Source organism: Rhinolophus sinicus, chromosome 1 (assembly GCF_057876585.1).
Source record: "Rhinolophus sinicus isolate RSI-liver-muscle chromosome 1, RSI-T2T, whole genome shotgun sequence".
In the NCBI taxonomy this organism is placed as follows: domain Eukaryota; kingdom Metazoa; phylum Chordata; class Mammalia; order Chiroptera; family Rhinolophidae; genus Rhinolophus; species Rhinolophus sinicus.
Genome location: NC_142501.1, coordinates 30,728,725 through 30,750,388, shown reverse-complemented (window position 1 = coordinate 30,750,388; position 21,664 = coordinate 30,728,725). Strand labels below are relative to the sequence as shown.

The window sequence follows — 21,664 nt, the reverse complement described above, 5'->3', positions numbered from 1 at the left end:
TGGTCGTAATGTTGACCACGCCCCCTGCGCTATCAGCCAATAGGCTCTCGGACTGGCCGTTTCCCATGCAAATCGCCTGGCTTATTTTTTTTTTTATTTGAATGAGGGAAATTGGCCACGCCTCCTGTCGTGGAAGAGAGAAGGAAGTCTGAGGTGGTGGCGCTGTGCCTTTCAGTTGCAGTGTGAGGTGTTTTTCAGTGGAACTTCGACCAGTGAGTAGCACTTTTTGAGCGCCCTCTATGAGTCTTAGAAAGAAGGAAGGAAGGAAACAGGTAGGTGAGAGTTAAAGAGCTGAGGGGAAGATTTTCAAAAATGCTGGAGTATGTTGATTTATATTAAAAATTCACTAAGTGTACTAAGTATAAGTAATGAAGGAATGACGAAAACACATCTTTTCTTTCAGTTGTTCTGTGCTAGACCAAGCAGTTCCAATCACATACTTCCACTAGAAGTTGTATTCCTTATATGCAATTTTATAGTGGGAGCCAACCCTTAATGAAAGTCACGGGAGGTAGTGGAGAAGGTGCTACTCCTTTGGGAGATCTGGGCTTACACCCAAGTACTTCTTCTTACTTGCCTGTTACGTGGAATAAGTGTGTTACTCAGTTTTCTTATCTCTAAAATGGTGATAATTCCTGTAGTTCAAATCGGCTGGGAAGGCAAAAAGATAGGATAAGAATAAGGGTGTTATGCAAAGCAAGAAAAGCTTGACAAATAGATCATAAAGTTTGGTTATTGTTTTTTAATGTAATTTCTCCCTTAAATTAATCAATTCATTTAGTATTTAGCAATCACTCGGTTCCAGACCTATATTAGATGCCTATCCTCAAGAAATCTATACTATCGTGGAGAAGACAGAAAAGTGAACAGGTTTTGTAAATAATTAAGAAACTAGTGCAGGGTGGTTGACACTGGTTTTTATAATTTGGGCCTTTTAACTTAGTTGATGCTGGGTGGCTTTTAAGAATATCATCTAATCCAGATTTGGAGAATCAGTAATGCCTTCCTAAAAGGTAATCTCTAAGATGAAAACTGGTTTAATAGATTTCTTACCTAAAAGCTGGACTTTATTGTGAGAGCAATGAGGAATCACTTAAAAGGTTTAAGTCAGGAAATAACACTTGTATTGCTTAATTGCTAGGCTTTATAAAGTACTTAGCACAGAAAATTGTACATAGGTGTTCAATATATTTCAAATAGAGGCTCAATTATAACAAATTTATGTTACAATTTATAGGTGCTCAATTATAAAATAAATGCTCAGTAAATCACAAATATTGACATTGATATTAAAAGTTACATTCTATAGTAAGAGAAATGGGATTGGGATAATAGAATCCATTAGGTTTCTCTTTGTATATCTTCTATAAGCAAGTAAAAAGGAATCATTTTTATAATACTTTACTCTCAACTGTCTAGGCTAATGGCAAAGGGAAAAATAATTCAGCACTAACTCAACAATTGATCTATTTTCTTAGATATGCTGATATTCTAGACTTGTCTCCCTACGTCTTCAACTAGACAATTTTATTGTATTTGATTGTCCCCAGATATTCTCAACCACACATTTATAGTCTCTTCAGCTATTCTACCTGTTGGTTGACCTAACCAATTCATTGTTTCTTCATTCAACAAGTATAGTATTTATTATGTACTCACATACTATTCTAAGCATTGGAGATGCCCACAGGAAATGACACTGCCTCTAAGTGGGGAATAAGTCATATATACAGATAAATAATATGAAATTAGTATTGTCATGGAGGTATACACTAAGTATAAAAGAAATATAAAACAAGAGGACCTAAATCTTTCTTGTAGTATACAGCAAAAATTCATAGAAGAGGTGATATTTGACCTGACTCATAATGTAGAACTAAAAGTGGTTGTCAGAATAAGCACAAAACAAAGAGAATTCAAGTTAGATAAAACAGAAACTCAAAGACACTGAAGAATGAAAAAAGGTATAGTTTCAACTTCTAGGTAAGATGATATTCAAAATAATTATCAATCCCTGTGGCATTAGGTACTGACCAATTAAAATAGAAGCAGGCTTGAATACTCGCTACTTTGTAAGATGTTAATCTTCTAGTTGTAGGACTGTGGAGAGATTCAGGGGTTCTTCGGTTGGGGACTGACGTGGACTCAATGGTAGGAGGAATATTCAGGATGGGGAATATAAGGGATACAACCTCTAGTGGAAGTATGTGATTGGAACTGCTTGGTCTAGCACAGAACAACTGAAAGATTTCCATATTTTACTCACCGTTATGGCCTTCTTTATACATACTTTCTGAATATGCTTCTAGAAAAAAATGCCTGAATAAAACAAGATCTCAGAACTTCTGACAGAAAAAAAAAATCCAAAACCCAAAACTACCTAAAATAATAAACATAAATAAATGTTTTCAGTTGTAGCAATTGAGCAGAAATTAAACAAGGAAAACAGAACTTTTGAAAAATAGAATACTGGGGTGGCTGTATGGTTCAGTTGGTTAGACTGTGAGCTCTTAACAACAAGGTTGCCGGTTCGATTCCCACGTGGGCCAGTGAACTGCACCTTCCACAACTAGATTGGAAACAACGGCTAGAGCTCGGAGCTGAGCTTCAGGTGGGCTGCCGCTTGGCTCAGTGGTTGGAGCGCCAGTGCTCATAACACCGAGTTCGATTCAGTTCGATTCCCACGTGGACCAGTGAGAGGCAACAGCTTGAGTTTGGAGCTGCTTGAACTTGGAGCTGAGCCACCAGTGGGCAACCAGTTTGCTCCGTGGTTAGAATGCAGTGCTCATAACACCTAGGTCACTGGTTCGAATCCCACATGGGCCAGTGAGCTGCTCCCTGTACAACTAGACTGAAAACGACGACTTGATATCCTGAGAAAACACACTGTTCCCCAATATTCCCCAATTTTTAAAAAAAAGATAGAATAAACTGGAAAAAGGAATAGCTGAAAAGGAAAATTGAAGTTTCTAAGTACTATAACATAAGAGACAGACAAATATTAGTGCTTAAAAAAATGGGCTCTGAAGGCTTACTACCTGAATTGGAATCTTACTTACTTGCTGCATGTTCTAAACTTCTCTATGCAAATGCTTCCTGAAATATAAAATGGGTATGATAAAAAATAGCTTCTATCTGATAAAGTTTTTATGAAGATTAAATTCTGGTCAACCACTGAGCAATACTGGCTATATAGTAATATCTCAATAAGTGTCAGCTAATAGTAATTGTAGTAGTAATAATAGTAATAATAGTAGCAGTACTTAGAATAGTAATAGTACAGATATAGCTTAACTTGAGCACTTTCTATCTGCACATCTGACACTACCATTAAGAAAGGATATGAATTAACCACAACCTGATAATTTGCATTATTGTTCTCCAATTTGCAGAGAAGTTTACTGAAGTGTTAAGTAGGCAAACCTGGGAAAACTCAAAAAACAACTCTCGGGAATAGGAACTGTGGTAAACAGACCTCTAAAATAATCTCTACCTTTTTGTGTTCACATCTGTATAATCCTGTCCACTGGAGTGTGGGCAGAACCCATGACTTGCTTCTAGTCAATAGAATATGGCAAAGGTGAAAGAATTTTGCAGATGTAATTAAAGTGCCAAATATCAATATGGAGTTAACCAAAAGAGAGATTATCTTGGTTGGACCTGACTTAATCTGGAAAAGGCCCTTTAAAAAGGAGTTGGGCCTTCCCTGAGGAGATTCTCCTTGCTGGTTTGATGAACTAAGCAGCCAAGTTGAGGAAGCCCAGATGGAAAGTTACTACAAGTGGCTTATAGAATCTTTGGGTAGCCTCTAGGACCTGAGGCTAGGCTGCAGCCAACAACCAGAAAAAAAAGGCAGGAACATCAATAGTATAGCCAAAAGGAAATAAATTCTACCAACAAACCAAATGAGCTTGGAAGCAAATTCTTTACCAGTCAAGCTCTCAGATGAAAATGCAGTCCAATTAATACCTTGATTGTAGCTCTGTGAGACTCTGAGCAGAGGATCCATCTAAGTCAGACCCAAACTCCTGATACACAGAAACTGAGACAATGAATGCACGTCGTTGTAAGTTACCAAGTTTGTGGTAATTTGTAACTTGGTGATAGAAAACAAATACAGGAAGTCATCAGAGAATGGAAGGGGTATCTAAACCATCTTCCAAGGTACATAGGTGACCTAAATAGATGAAATGGTTCCCATTAGAAGATATTTAACTGGCACTCAGTAAAAAAAAAAGAACCAGTACTGAGATTATACCTGGGCAAGAGGGGCCTCTGTCCTGGTCCCATATTTTAGAGAGCACCTACATAAATATACATACATATTTAAAAGAACATATGGATGCCTTTGTCACTCAGAATCTGACACTCAGCACTACCATACTGAGAACTGTGACCTTAAGTATCTATTCTCATAATATTATTCAAAGCTTCAGGGAAATGTTTCTCTATATATCTTGCTCTGTGTCCTTAACAGAAAAGGCAACTATCAGAATGCTGTGAAGGTCAATGGGTTGAAACACACACACAGTTTCAGAGTATGTAAATTTTGAGCAGCAAAATAACTCAGGTAAGAAAAAAGTTAAATTAACTTCTCAGATCCTTCTTCTCTATCAATACAGATACAATCGATTTTTGCATAACAAAGTCATTTGCCAGTAGTGTCAAGCCTCTCTTTTCTTTCTTGTTTGCATGTTCCAGTTTGTGGCTCTGTGGGTACTCAGAACTTATTGCAGTATTCCCAATATTTGTACATAGCTTTTGGAAAGTTTTTTGAAATATTAGATCATCCATATTACTTTTAATTTGTATATCATACACGTAGATGCTGATGTAACATAAATGAATTTAATTACATTAAATTCTAGACTTATAAATAATTTCATTTTAATACAAAATATTTCATTACTGAACAACCAATGTGTCAAATTAAAAAACCAAAATTAAAAAAAAATACCTTGAGACAAATGAAAATGGAACTACAACATACCAAAGCTTATTGGGTGAAGCAAAAGCAGTTTCTAAGAGCGAACATCATAGTAATAAATGCCTACATCAAGAAAAAAAAGTGTCTAAAAACCTAGTTTTACATTTCAAGAAACTAGAAAACATAAACAAATGAAGCACCAAATGAGCACAAGGAAGGAAATAACAAATATCAAAGTGGAAATAAATGAAATAGAGACAAAAAGACCATAGGAAAAACTGAAATGAAAAGCTTGTTTTTTGAGAAGACAAACAAAATTGATAAACATTCAGCTAGACTCACCAAGAAAAAAAGAGAGATGATTCAAATAAATAAAATCAGAAATAACTCATATCACAGAAATACAAAGGATCGTAAGACACTACTATGTATAATTATATGCCAACAAATTAGACAACCTAGAAGAAATAGATAAATTCCTAGAAACATACAATCCACCAAAACTGAAGCATGAAGAAATAGAAAACGTAAACATACCGATTACTAGTAAGAAGACTGAATTAGTAATCAAAACCTCCGAATAAAAGAAGCCCAGAACCAGATAGCTTCACTAGTGAATTCTACCAAACATTTAAAGATTAATTAATACTAATCCTTCTCAAAATTTTTCAAAAAATAGGAAAGGAGGGAACACTTCTAAAATCATTTTAGGAGGCCAGCATTACCCTGATACCAAAACTAGACAAGAACACCGCAAGGAAAGAAACTTACAGGGTAATATTCCAGATGAACATAGATGCAAAAATCCTCAACAAAATATTAGCAAACCTAATTCAACAATACAGTGAAAGGATCACCCACCATGATAAAGTGGAATTTATTTCAGTTATACAAAGATGATTCAAAATCTGCAAATCAAATATGATATACCACATTAATAAAATGAAGGGTAAAAATCAAATGATCATCTCAATATATGCCAAAAAATCTTTCACAAAATTCATCATTTATGATAAAAACTTAACAAAATGTGTATAGAGGGAACATACTTTAACATAATAAAGACCATATGTGACAAGCCCACGGCTAACATCATCAATGATGAAAATATGAAAACTTCCTCTAAGATAAGAAACAAGACAAGGATGCCCACTCTCACCACTTTTATTCTACATAGTATTGGAAGACCTACCCATGGCAATTAGTCAAGAAAAAGAAATAAAAGGTATCCAACTCAGAAAGGAAGAACTGAAAGTGTCAGTACTTGCATATGACCTGATATTATATATATAGAAAACGCTAAAACCTCCACCGAAAAACTGTTCGAACTAATAATCTAATTCAGTAAAGTTGCAGGATATAAAATCAAAATACAAAGATCTGTTGCATTTCTACACACTAATTATCAGAAAGAGAAATTGAGAAAAGAATTTCATTTATAATTGCATCAAAATAAAATACCTAGGAATAAATTTAACCAAGAAGGTGAAAGATCTGTTCACTGAAAATTATAAGACAATAATGAAAGAAATTGGAAAAAACACAAATAGAAAAATAGTTTGTCCTTAAGGACTGGAAAAATTGATATTGTTAAAATGTCCATACTACCCAAAGCAATCTATAGATTCATTCAATCCCTATCAGAATTCCAATGGCATTTTTCACAGAAATAGAACAAAAAGTCCTAAAGTTTGTATGGGACCACAAAAAACCCAAATAGCAAAAGCAATCTTAAGAAAGAAGAACAAAGCTGGAGGCATCCTGCTGCCTGATTTCAAACTATATTGCAAAGACATAGTAATCAAAGCAGTATGGTATTGACATAAAAACAAACACATAGATCGATAGGATAGATTAGAGATCATATATGGTAAATTCATTACGAAAAGGAGCCAAGATTATACGATGGGGAAAGGACAATCTCTTCAATAAATGGTGTTGGGAAATCTGGACAGCCATATGCAAAGGAATGAAACTGGACCACTATCTTACACCATACACAAAAATTAACTCAAAATGGATTAAAGAATTGAATGCAAGACCTGAAACCATACAACTTCTAGAAGAAAACATAGGTGATGAGCTCCTTGACATCAGTCTTAGCAATGCTTTTTTAGATTTGAAACCAAAAGCAAAGGCAACAGAGGCAAAAATAAACAAGTGGGACTACATCAAATTGAAAAGCCTTTATACAACTAAGGAAACTGTCAAAAAAATGAAAAGGCAACCTACAGAATGGGAGAAAATATTTGCAAACCATATGTATCTGATAAGGTGTTAATTTCCACAACATATTAAAAACAACAACAACAACTCATATAACTCAATAGCAAAAATAATGAAACTGTCCAATTATAAAATGGTCAGAGGATCTGAAACACATTTTTACCAAAGACCCACAGATGGCCAACAGATACTTGAAAAGGTATGCAGATCACTAATTATCACTAATCATCAAGGAAATGCAAATCAAAACCACTGCATACCTATTAAAATGGCTATTATCAAAAAGACAAGAAATGACAAATGTTGGCAAGGATGAGGATAAAAGGGGGGAACCCTTGTGCACTGTTGGTAGGAATGTAAATTGGTGTAGCTACTGTGGAAAACAGTATGGCGGTTCCTCAAAAAATTGAAAATAGAACTACGTTATGATCCAGTAATTCCACTTCTGAGTATTTATCCAAAGGAAATTCAAACATTAATCCAAAAAGACATATGCACCTCCATGTTCCCTGCAGCATTATTTACAATAGCCAAGACATGGAAGCAACCTAAGTGTCCATCAATGAATGCTGATGAATATATATATATATATATATATATATATATATATATATATGTATGTATGTATGTATATGTATGTATACATATGAATATAATATTCATATATATGAATATTACTTAGCTGTAGGAAAGGAATGAAATCTTACCATTTGCAACGACATGGATGGACCTTGATGGCATTTTGCTAAGTGAAATAAGTCAGACAAAAACAAATACTGTATGATCTCCCTTATATGTGGAATCTAAAAAAAAAAAACAAACTCATAGATACAGGTTACAAATAGGTGGTTGTCAGAGGTATGGGGTGGGGGAAGGCCTAAGGGCGAAAGTGGTCAAAAGGTACACATTTTCAGTTATGCAAGAAATCATGGGGATGTAATGCACAGCATGGTGATTATAGTTAATAATACTGTTTTGTATATTTGACAGTTGCTAATAGAGTCAATTTTAAAAGTTTTCATCACAAGAAAATTAATTTCAAACTATGTGTGGTGATGTATGTTAACTAGACTTACTGCGGTGATCATTTCACAATATATACAAATATCAAATCATTATGTTATACACCTGAAACTAATACAATGTTACATGTTAATTTATCTGTTTTTAAAAAATTAAAAACTTTTGTGCATCCAAAGACACTATTAAGACAATGAAAAGACAACCCACCTAACAGGTAAAATCTTTGCAAATCTGAATTAATATTCAGAATTCTAAAGAATTCCTACAAGTCAACAACAACAAAACCCAATTCAAAAATAGGCAAAGGACTTAAATACACATCTCCAAAAATGATATACAAATGGCCAATAGGCACTTGAAATGATGCTCAACACCATTAGTAATTAGGAAAATGCAAATCAAAACCACAATGACATATCACATCACACCAATTAGGAGGGCTATCACGAAAAACCAAAGAAAAAGAGAAATGTTGATAAGAATGTAAAGAAATTGGAACTCTCACGCATGGCTGGTGGGAATATAAAATGGGACAGACAGCCTCTATGGAAAACAGTTCAGCATTTCCTCAAAAAGTTGAAACAGAATTACCACAGATCCAGCAATTTCATTCCTAGGGTATATTCCCAATAGCATTGGTAGCAGGGATTCAAAGAGATACTTGTACACAAATGTTTATATTAGCATTTCTCACAATAGCCAAAAGGTGGGAAAAAAACCCACGTCTATCAACAACTGAACAGATAAACAAAATACGGTATATACATACAATGGTAAATTATTCATCCATAAAAAGGAATGAAACCCTGATATATGCTATAACATGGGTGAACCTTGGAAACATTATGCTAAGTAAAATACGCCAGACACAAAACGACAGATATTGTATGATTCCACTTACATGCACTAATGCACTTACATGCACTTACATAAACTAGGGCAAATTTATGGAGATGAAAAGTACAATAAAGGTTACCCGTGGCTTGGGGAAGTGGGGAATGAAGAGTTATTGTTTAATGAGTAGAGTTTCTCTTTTGGGATGATGAAAATGTTCTGGAAATGGATGATGGTGATAATTGCCCCAAATTGTGGATGTACCTAATGCCACTGAATTGTACACTCACACATGGTTAAAATGATAAGTTTTATGTTATGTATATTTTCCCATGATTTAAGGAAAACAGAACAAGAGCAAATCTTGGATATTATAAATATTATTACCAAAATTTTAAAAATTAAAGTGTTTTTTTGAGTGTTAAGTTGTCAGATTCAAGAAACTCAAAGAGTGGAAAATAGAAAAAAAGAGGATCAATCCAGGAGGTCCAGCATACAACTAGTAGTTCAAAAAAGATAAAAGATCCAAGCGAGGCGAGGACATTTTCAAGATATATGAAATGAAAATTTCCCAGAAGTAAAGGATACAAGAGTCCAAATTCAAAGGGTTCACTGAAAGTCAGTACAAAGCATAAGACATATACCTAGGCCCTTCACTTTGAAATTTCAAGATCTTGGGAATAGAGGAAAGATCCTAAAAGTTTATGGCAGGATGGGTATAGGGGAATAATAGGCCACATATACATAGCATAAAAAATAAAAATGATATTAAGCTTCTCAATAATAATATTGGAAGCTTGAAGACATTCTGAAGTATTATCTTCAAATTTCTAAGTGAAAATGCTTCTCAACATTCAATTTTATAACTAAATTATCAATCAAATATGAAGCTAGATTAGAGACTTTTTCAGCTATGCAAAATCTCAAAACTTTACCTCTCATATACAATTTCACAGGAATCTTTTTAAAAATATTTTATTGGGGATTATTGGGGAACAGTGTGTTTTTCCAGGGACCATCAGCTCCAATTCAAGTTATTGTTTTCAATCTAGTTGTGGGGGGCGCAGCTCAGCTCCAAGTAAAGTTGTTGTTTTTCAAACTAGTTGTGGAGGATGCAGCACACTGGCCAATGTGAGGCTCAAACTGGCGACCTTGGTGTTATGAGCACCACGCTGTAACCAAGTGAGCCATCCAGCTGCTCCACTTTCACGGGAATCGTAATCAAGGATGCCATCTACCAAAATGAGGACATTAACCAAAAAGAAGAAAGTGGATTCTGGGGAAAAGATCCCAGTATAATAGACAACAATTAGAAATGAATAAAAAGGAAAAGAACAAGTCATGATTGGAATAGGATAGGAGAGACTGCTTCAGAGACATCTCTAGAGGGAAATGGGAATAATAAATACTCTGATACATTGGACCATGTGAAAAACTGTTTTTAGAGAATGTTTGAGGGTATGGGAAAACAATCCTCAATAAAAAGAACAGGAAATGAAAAACAGTGCAGTTACTACCCTAAGAAAAATTAACTTAGAGAAGAAGGAAAATATAATTTTAGGGCATTATTTGGTTCAACAGTCAATAATATTTACCAAGTCTAAATAATGTAAATATTGTTTGTTGAATTCATAATGCTTTAGCCACGTTGAGACAATCAAGGGAAGGATAATTTGGAGGAATTGGTTATAAGTGAGATGACTCCTAATCTACCATACTAGTATTTTAATAAATAAATGGTTGAATTAAAAAATGAATGTCACTTAGAAACATGTAGTCAATTAACAGATAGAGCTTCAAAATTTAAGTGGGTGTTTTTGGAAAAAGGGGTGCAGTAGGGAGGGAAGGGGTAGCAGAATGCTATTTTTATTATAAGGCTTTTAGCACTATTAGATTTTTAAACTGCATGTATTGATTTGGTAAAAAATAAAAGTAAATAATTTTAGCAATTAAAAGGATTCACCTAATAGGATAAAAGAATGAAATTATTGGTGTGGCCGGTGGCTCAGTGGTTAAAGCACAGTGCTCATAACACCAAGGTCACCAGTTCGATTCCCACATTGGCCAGTGAGCTGCACCCTCCACAACTAGATTGGAAACAATGACTTGACATGGAGCTGATGGGTCCTGGAAAAACAGTGTACCCAATATTCCCCAATCAAAAAGAAAAAAAATGAGTGAAACTGTTAAATGTTCAGCTATCAACAAATATAGAGCTTCTACAATCACTAGTGAAATTACATCACTGCACTAAATTATGTACACAGCAGATACCCTTGGTCGGATGAATTTCTTAAAGTAGAGTCTAGTTCTTTTCTTTTATACATGTTAAGCAATGTTCTTACTTAACTGCTGTGTATTGAACTGAAGAATATAGAATAATTAGATAAGGTATAAAATATCTGGAATAAAATTGCAGAGTCCAAATGTCCACAGCACCAAAACGATCTCTTGTACCTAAGGACCTCTTGTACCTAAGTATCTTGTACCTAATTTTCATATTCTAGCTCTTATCCAATCTGTATTGATAAAATCACTTTTGGAAAATTAAATTAATTCCAGAAATTAATCTCCCTAATTTCCCTTTGCAGAACTATAGTATTTTCAGTCAAAGTGCAAACTGAAAATTGACAATACTGCTTTTGTATGGGACACTGTGGTAAATGAAAGAGGCTGCTCATGGTCTGGGGAAAACAAAGATAGCTGGGGTTCCTGCTGCCCCAGACCCAAGCTGACTGTATCTGCATACCTGTAACCTATAAATGGCACACCAATGAATCTTAGCACATCATTGTATCTTGGTACCTCAGTTAGGATGCTCTAGTCTACAAAACCCAAATTAATGTTTTTTCTAATAAAGGAAGACCTATATTTACAATTTGTAGAGGTAGAAAGGAACAAGCTAGAGAAAAATAACAAAGTTTTCAGGATGTTAAAGAGGTATTCCTCTGTAATATATTCAGCAAAGCAGTAGTTTTACAAAGGGGAAGGAGTGAAGGAAACTAATATACTGTATGCTAGACCCTATATTGGGTGTTTAAAAAAACTGTAATGAATAATACTTAGTAGATATCCCCAATTTAAAATAAAGAACATTCAATTTCCATGGTAAATTAAGACTGCTAATTTGAATCTGTCTTTATGACTGTAAGATTGAATTACAGATATTAAGCACAGAGCCGGCCAGTCCATAATCCCTTGTAATGAAAATTTCTATAGTTCACAATAGTTGTTTTGTTTTGTCTGTCCACAGTCATTCTCCCTCCTTCTGGTAGAGAATGTTTGAGGGTGTGGGAAGACAATCCTCAACAGAGATAAGCAAAGAAACATAAAACTTAAAGATAGGTCAGTACAATACTACCCAAACTACAATAAAAAAATAAAAAAAGAATGATGAATGAAAGAAAAGAATATCCAAGAGATGTGAGACAGTATCAAATGCTCTGACATATGCATAATTTGAATACCAGAAGGAGAAGAAAGAACAGAGCAGAATATTTGGATAAATAATTAATAAAATATTTTAAATTAATGACACAGTAATCACAGATTCAAGAAACTCAGAGAATACCAAGCAGGATAAATACCAAAATCACACACCTTAGGCATATCATATTAAAATATCTTCCAACCAAAGACAAACAAAAATCTTGAAGGCATCCAGAGGAAAAAAAAGATACATATAGAGGGACAAAGTTTAGAATTATAACATGTCTCATAAAAAACTATGCAAGCAATAAGACAATAAAGTGATCTTTTGAATGCTGAAAAAAAAATCAACCCATAATTCTATACTCAGCAAAAGTATCCTTAAAAATGAAGAAAAAATAAAAATGACCTCAGGCAAATCAAAACTCAGATAATTCATTACCAGTAGAACTACTCAACCAAGAAATGTTAAAGTTTTTCAGGGAAAACTTTCAGAGAAAGAATAGTATGTAGGTCAGAAACATGAATCAACATAAAGAAATAAAGAGTGTAGTAATGGAATATATGAAGGTATAAGAAAATATTTCTATCAACAAGACAAATAGTAACAAGTGTTGGAGAGGCTGTGGAGAAAAAGGAACCCTCATACACTGTTGGAGAGAATGCAGACTGGTGCAGCCATTATGGAAGGCAGTGTGGAGGTTCCTCAAAAAGTTACAAATAGAATTACCATATGACTCAGCAATCCCTCTCCTGGGTATCTACCCAAAAAATCTGAAAACATTTATACATAAAGACACGTGTGCTCCAATGTTCATTGCAGCTTTGTTTACAGTGGCCAAGACATGGAAACAACCAAAATGTCCTTCAATAGATAAATGGATAAAGAAGTTGTGGTATATATACACAATGGAATACTATTCGGTGGTAAGAAAAGATGATATAGGAACATTTGTGACAACATGGATGGATCTTGAGAGTATGATGCTAAGCGAAATAAGTCAGACCAGAAAAGCAGAGAACCGTATGATTTCACTGATATGTGGTATATAAACCAAAAACAACAAAAGAACAAGACAAACAAATGAGAAACAAAAACTCATAGACACAGACAATAGTTTAGTGGTTACCAGAGAGTAAGGGGGTGGGGGGTGGGAGATGAGGGTAAGGCGGATTAAATATACGGTGATGGAAGGAGAACTGACTCTGGGTGTTGATCACACAATGCGATTTATAGATGATGTAATACAGAATTGTACACCTGAAATCTATGTAATTTTACTAACAATTGTCACCCCAATAGATTAAAAAATATTTCTAATTTCTCTAAAAGATTACTTAGTGTTTAAATCATAAGGCCACTCCACCATTTAATTAGAATAGTTATTTTACGTGATGGAAACATGGTAAAACTAGTCAATTCTGTAAGATGAGCATATCACCAAACTTCATTTGCTGTAAGCTTAGTTCCTTGCTTGAAAGCAATATTCTTTGGAATAGTATGATTAAGTCATTCTGCAAATCTTTGGGTTGTGGTGGTTTCAACAGAAGCATTGCAGGAGTTCTGCTTCTGGAAAAGATGTAGTCAGTCTCACAAAGCCTAGTCTCAAAAGTCCTGTTAGAGGAATGGGTACATTATACACACAGGAGAGAACTCCAAATCTCATCCTCAAGATGTCTGAGGAAATACAATCTTTGACTTTAGATATACAAAGTTCAACATGCAATTAAAAATATATAAGACATGCCAATATAAAGGAAAGTATGACTTGTAATCAAGAGAAAACACAGGCATTAGAAACAGACCCAGAGTGAACTACATGTTGGAATTGGGAGACAAGGACTTTTAAATTGCTATTATAAATGTTTTAAGGAAAGCTATGTAAAAAGATTTTTTAAAATATGTAACTTAAACAAAAATCTCTTTAAAAAGATGAAGGATCAGTGAGCTTGAAGAAAAGTCAATACATAATATAAACTGAAGCATAGGGAAAAGAAGAAGAAAAGGATAGAAGAGTGGAAAGAAAAGGAAAAGAAAGAAATTGAGAGAATTTTGGAAAAATCATTGCCATTCATTTCTTCAAACATTTCTTATGCCACATACTCTTTCTCCTCTCCTTCTAGAACAACATTTAGATGCATATTAGACATTTTAATTGTTCCAACATTTCTCTTATGCTCTTTTCTGTATTTTTTATTCATTTTTTGTGCGTGTGTTTCAGAAAGAATTTTCTAGTTTCAGTTCACTAATAATCTTTTCTGCACTAATCTGCTGTTGGACCCCTCTATTGATTTGTTAAGGTCAGTTATTGTATTTTAGAGTTTATGACTAGAAATTTCATTTGATTCCTTTATATATATTCTAGTTTTCTGATTAAATTCTCCATAATTTCATTGATTTTTTCCATCTCATTGTTTCCCTGATCTTCTTGAACGTATTATTTTAAAGTCCTTGTCTGCTGTTTTCAATGTCTGGATCAGCTGAGAATCTATTTTATCTTCTATTTTGTCTTCACTTATCTATCTTATGGTCTTGTTTCTTGGCATACCTAGTAATTTTTGTTTGGGTGCTAAATATCATCTATAGAAGTTGTAAAATCTCCATATGATATTGTTTTCTCCAGAAAAGATTTACCCTTACTTTTTCTTTGAAGACATAATAGGTGCTCATTTAATCAATGAGATGTCATTTAGACAAGGTTCTTTGGCTACTCTTGTTTTTCCCGCTGCACCTAAACACTTCTATAGGGCTTTCAACTAAATGCCAGGAATGTTAACTTGAGTCCTCCCCCAGAAAGTTCTAAATTCAAATCTTTATCTCCTCAACACCTTGAGACTGCAAAATACTCCCCTCTAATTCATGGAAGCATTCTACTATGTTTCTTAGCTTAAAAATTGTGCAACGCGATTTATCAAATGTCTTTAAAGGGAAACTGTTAGCTTGTCAACCTCCATTCTCTACTGCTCTCTTCTTACTGGCATCTTAGCTCCTCACACCTTCAATTGTGTTTCTCTAGCAAAAGACTTCCACAAAATTCTGTTGGTTTCTGTGTTACCCAGCAGTAGTTCTCTGGATGAAGCCTGGAATATCATCCCACTTGTTTTGTATCCAGAAATAGAAAATTCCCCCAGGGCAAAGCATTAGTAGAGAATCATTGATCTAGAATACGATACAGGTAACCCCCATATAATACGGTTGTTAGATTCCTTAACAATGCCGTGTTATGTAAATCCGCGTCATACAAAACAAAGAACTAGTACAAAAAAGGGGGTTAGGTTCCAAAAATTTAAAAAGCATACTATTATATTTTTATAATTAAGAGAAATATCTTTATTAAAGCAATTTTCACCAAAAGTATAACATATTAATATGTATTAAATAACATTTTCTTTGTCATCACTACTAAGCACCATTAGCCAAGGGCATTTTCTTTTTGACAAGATATCTTCATCCTCTGAACTTTCTTCAACATTATCTTGACTTCTATTCTGTACTTTTTGCAAAAAAAAAAAATCTGTTATTTTAGATTGCTGGCTTTTAGGTGAGAGATCTTTATAAATGTCATTATATGGTGCAAAGCACTTGTAAAGTTCCCTCTTAAACTTTGTGCTTCTTTCAGTGGAAGGATTTTCATTTAGGAAATATAGCTCAAACTGTTCGGCTAAGTCTAGGCCTTTCTTTATACTTTTTAGAGTAAAGTGTTTAACTTCTTCGTTTTCACCTGTGCTATCGTCCCCTGAATTATCTTGGCATATTCCAGATGTCATTTCCACCAAATTTGCTTCATCAGTTTCTTCTTCCACCAGTAATTCTTGGATATCTTCGACAGTGATATTGTCAAAACCTTCCCCTCCTAGAGACTTTGCAAGTTCTACTATTGCATCCATTGTGTTTTCTGCTGGCTTGATTAGATTTTCACTTTGAATTGACTCTGGCCATATGTTTTTCCAACAAGCACATAATGTTGTAAGTTTTACTTCTTTGATGGATAAATTTATGAGATTAATACAGGCCAAAATTGTAAAAAGTTTTCATGCCTCCGTGACTTCTATAGATTTGAGATAGAACAACCAGCAGCAATGGAAGCCCTAATTTTATGTTCATTTTTCTGTATAGTCTGGATTGTTGCTTCATTTAAATCCAAGGTTTTTGCGACATATGATACTTTTTCTCCCTTTTTGAGCCAATCCAAAAGCTGTAATTTTTGTTTTAGCAAGATAAAATGTCTTTTAAGAAGTGTTTGTTTTATTTCTGCCAGACATAGTTCAGGGCTACAAATTAATTCACAAAAATGAAAAACATAATTACCATTTCTTTAAAAAAGGTTGAATAATACTCATCCGAAAATTTTTAATATATGTATAAGGTAGTAAAAAGAAAAACACAAAGTTTTAAAACGTATGTACTTAATACTCCACGAACAAAATGGATTTAAAATTCCAATACATTTTAAAATTCTGCAGTCAAATCTGATACGACATCCACACTCGAATGAAAAATTTTAAATGAGATATCTTTTGCTCGTAAAAGCTCCTATTATGTTCTGTGTTGTTCTGGGATTTCCCTAATTTTGAATGAGATATTGTTTGCTCTTAACAGCTCTTATTATGCTCTGTGTTGTTCAGGGATTTCTCTAATTCTCAAACCATGTTACAGTGAAACCATGTTCTAGGATGCCGTGTTGTATGAGGGTTTCCCCCAATTCTCGAACTGTTATGGAAATGCCATGTTCTATGGGGATTACCTGTACTCTACTATGTCCCTTGGATGTTGCACTTTAACCTAAGAACAATCAAAAACAATTTAAGCAGAAGAGAGAAAAGATCAGGTTTATATTTTAATATTAACGCTACTATTTTACAAACACTAAAGAAATAATAAATTCAGGGAATAATCATCAATAGCTGCTAAATCAATTAGCTCCATTCAACTTTGGATCCTATTTTAAACAAATTATTTTTTTAATGTGTGCAGCCCCTATGGAAAACAATGTGTAAGTCCCTCAAAAACTTAAAAATAGAACTACCATATGATCCAGCAATTCCACATCTGAATATTTATCCAAAGAAAACAAAAACACTAACTTGAAAAGATATATGCACCTATGTTCATTGCAGTATTATTTACAGTAGCGAAGACATGGAAACATCTAAGTGTCCACTGATGAATGAATGGATAAAGAAACTGGTGTATATACAATGGAATGCTATTTAGCCATAAAAAAGAATGAAATCTTGCCATTTGCAACAACATGGTTAGACCTTGATGGCAGATGCTAAGTGAAATAAGTCAGAAAGAGAAAGACAAATACAGTATGATCTCAATTATATTTGGAATCTAAAAAAACAAAACAAAAAAAACCCAACAAAATAAAAACTGAATAATACATATAGAGAACAAATAGGTGGTTGTCAGAGGTGTGGGGTGGGGAGGTTGGGCCATAATGGTGAAGGGGGTCAAAGATACAAGCTGTCAGTTATAAAATAAATAAGTCATAAGGATGCAATGTGCTAATACTATTGTAAAGCATATTTGAAAGTTGCTAAGACAGTAGATCTTAAAAATTCTCATCACAAGAAAAAAAATGTATAATGAAGGATGTTAACTAGACTTATTGTGGTGATCATTTTGTGATATATACAAATATCGAGTCATTATGTTGTATATCTAAAATTTGTATAATGTTATATGTCAATTATATCTCAATAAGAAATTTAAAAATAAAAAAGTGACACAGGAAATTTTGAATAGTGATTTAATATTTGTTGATATAAAGATATGATATCATATCTGTAATCTAAGTTAAGATAATCTGGTGAAGTAAAGAAAAGGTGGGAGCAATATATGAGACAAGAATGGCCATGCGTTGACAACTTTTAAAGTTTGGTGATCAAATTCATGGGAGTTCACTAGACTGTTGTTACCATTCTACCTACTTTGGTATATGTTTAAGTATTTCCATTAAAAAATGTAAAAACAATCCATATTTTTTAAAGATTGTAGATAAAATAATTCCAAGATAAATATAGGAAAATAAACACTATCTAAAAAGAACTAAGTCAATTTTGAAAAAGAATAGCAAAGAAAGGTGACTGCCCTACCAGATATTAAGAAATACTAGATCACCCTCCAGAGTTTCCAGTCAAGATGGTTGAGTAGGTAAACACTGTGCTCACCTCCTCCCACAATCACATCAAAATTACAACTAAACTACAGGACAACCATCATGGAGAATCACCTGAAAGCTAGCTAAACAGAAGTCCTATAACTAAGGATATAAAGAAGAAGCCACATCAAGACTACTAAGAAGAGCAGAGACACAAAACAGCCTGGTGCCATATCCACGTGTGGCAGTTAAAGATCAGGAGGGATATCTGGGCTGCAGAGGTGCTCCCTGAGGAGCAAGGGGTCCCAGCTGCATAATAGGATCCCCAGGCCAGGGTTCCAGTGCCAGAGAGCAAAGTCCCCACAACTTCTGGCCGTGAATACCAGTGGAGATTATGGCTGAATGAGATAGAGGGCTGCTAGAGTCCCAGGCATTCCTCTTAAATGGCTCATGCACAGACGTATTTGCAGATGGACTTACTCACTCTGAGCTGCAGTACTGGGGCAGTAGGTTGAAAGGCTCCAGGGACATATGGGGAGGAACTAAACTGTCTGGCTGTGGGGTGAGGGCTGAAGGGACAGCTTTCTCCCAAACAGCAGTGCTGGCATAAGCCATTGTTCCTTTGTTAAAACCTCACCCCTCCACCCTGCACAAACAGATTGGTGCCATATCTGAGTCTCCATCCACTGAGCTAACACCATTCACCCCACCCTAGTGATTCCCTGAGACCCCACTCCACCAAACTTGCAGGCCCACTGAAGCCAGTTCCAGTGGCTTTTCCATACAAATAGCCTGTCTTGGCTCATGATGCAGACTTTCCTAAATCTCTCAAAGGTTCACAAACCCCAAACAAGCAGAATCTAGCCTTGTTGTGCCCCATACCTCTTGCTAAGTAACCCTAAGCCTGACACTATTAACAGCTGGTCTCAGTTCACAGCTTAGTCTCTCCTAGGCACCTCCAAACCCAGCATAAGTGGCAACCGTCTGCAGATCACTTTGTAATTCATACCAAGTGGCCCCAGACAAGACACAGTCAACAGCTAACTTTGGCCTGCACCAGAGACCCTTCCAAGAGGCTCCAGAACTAATACAACCAGTGGTCAGGTTCAGACCACACCAGAGACTACATCAGAGCACCCAACCACCTCCACAAAAGACACACACAAAGGGCAGACTGGGCAGGCACCAGAGCCCCACTAAAGAGAATCCTGCTCCATAGGGCCAGTCCCTACACAACAGCTGAAAACGACAGAAACGCCAATGGCAAAATGGGTAAAGGATCTGAACACAGGAGGAGAAATGCTTGACAACAATAATCAGAAAAATAAAAAAAATATAAATGGGAAATCTGAATAGACCACATACACACACAAAAAGAAAATCCTCCATACTCAGATGGTATCACTTATGAATTCTAAGGCACAATTAAGAAGAAAATACCAATATTACACAAATCCTTTCATAAAACAAAGGAGGAAGGAACACTTTCCAATTCATTTTATGAGGCCAGGATAACCTTACTACCAAAACCTGCTAAAGATATGGGGGGAAAGTACAGACAAATTAGAGAATATGGAAAATTCCTTAACAAAAATTATGAAATCAAATCTAGCAATACATAAAATTGATAATATCTTATGACCAAGTATGATAACTATATTTTCGAGAGAAAAAAATAAATGAGACAGAAGGCATTGTTTTATGTTTTTTACCTTTCTGCAAATCTTTTGAATATCTGACTTAACAAAGAAAAGCTGGATTCTCATATCTGCTTCTACATTCAGTCTGTTGTAATAAAACACATCATGTAGTCTCTGGAGAATTAGTTTGTCCATTGTGAGATAATGAGAGTGAAAATGGCAAATGGAATCTTAATTTTATTAGGAAACTAGTTTTGGAATCCCTGAACGAGTCTCAGAAAAATCTGCTGGTCCCCAGACCACACTATGGGAACTGCTCATCTAAGCAATAGCAGTTTTAGTGGGAAGCTGGGAGTAGGGGTAGATAGAAATCAAATGCTTAAGAAATGCATAGTAAGCATATAAAACATTGAGATTTTTCTTATCAATGCTTGTAAACAGTGGGCAAAAGGAGGGAAATGTTAAGAGTGTTAGCTGAAGGTAGGTGTGGTCACAGGAGGCTTTTTTGCTTTTAAAGATGGGAGTATGGTGAAGAGAAGGATTCATTATAGAGCAACAACCATGTTTCCCTGAAAATAAGACCTAGCCGGACAATCAGCTCTAATGCATCTTTTGGAGCAAAAATTAATATAAGACTTGGTCTTATTTTACTATAAGACAAGGTCGTGTATTAACTTTTGCTTATAAGACCTGGTCTTATTTTACTATAAGCCGACCTTATATAATATACTATAAGTCTGGGTATAATATAATATAATATAATATAATATAATATAATATAATATAATATAATATAATATAATATAATACCAGGTCTTATATTAGTTTTTGCTCAAAAGAGCTGATTGTCTGGCTAGGTCTTATTTTCAGGGAAACACAGAATTCATGGCTCTTGCATCATGACAATGCACCAGTTCACACGACACTGTGAGGAAGTTTTTAGCCAGTAAACAAATAACTGTATTGGAACACCCTCCCTACTTACTCACCTGCTCTGACCCCCAATGACTTCTTTCTTTACCCAAAAATAAAGGAAATATTGAAAGGAAAACATGTTGATGACATTCCGGGCATCAAGGGTAATACAACAACAGCTCTGATGGCGATTCCAGAAAAAGAGTTCCAAAATTGCTTTGAAGAATGGACTAGGCACTGGTGTCGATGCACAGCTTCCCGAGGGGAGTACTTCAAAGGTAACCATATTGACATTCAGCAATGAGGTATGTAGCACTTTTTCTAGGATGAGTTCGCAAATTTAATTGTCAGATATATATACATATACATATACACATATATACAATGAGTAAAATGGCACTTATAAATATATAGAAAGTATTGATTTGAAAAAAATTTGAGATTTCCAATAAAATTTTTTGCTCTCCTACTAAAAGGAGTTTGATAGAAGCATTTATCTTTACAGTTGCTGTGTGTCTGAATTTACTTTCCAAAACTCATATGCTTCATATGAGTATTATGTG

At 34.7% G+C, this 21,664-nt stretch overlaps 1 long non-coding RNA gene across 1 annotated transcript; it reads left to right on the top strand.

Moving 5' to 3' along the window:
• Nucleotides 1–142: 142 nt before the first annotated feature.
• LOC148759043 (uncharacterized) lies at nucleotides 143–21,355 on the top strand. Its single transcript, XR_016021243.1, has 3 exons — nucleotides 143–272; nucleotides 4,478–4,570; nucleotides 21,220–21,355. It is a non-coding gene; the product is annotated as an uncharacterized LOC148759043 (long non-coding RNA).
• Nucleotides 21,356–21,664: the final 309 nt, after the last annotated feature.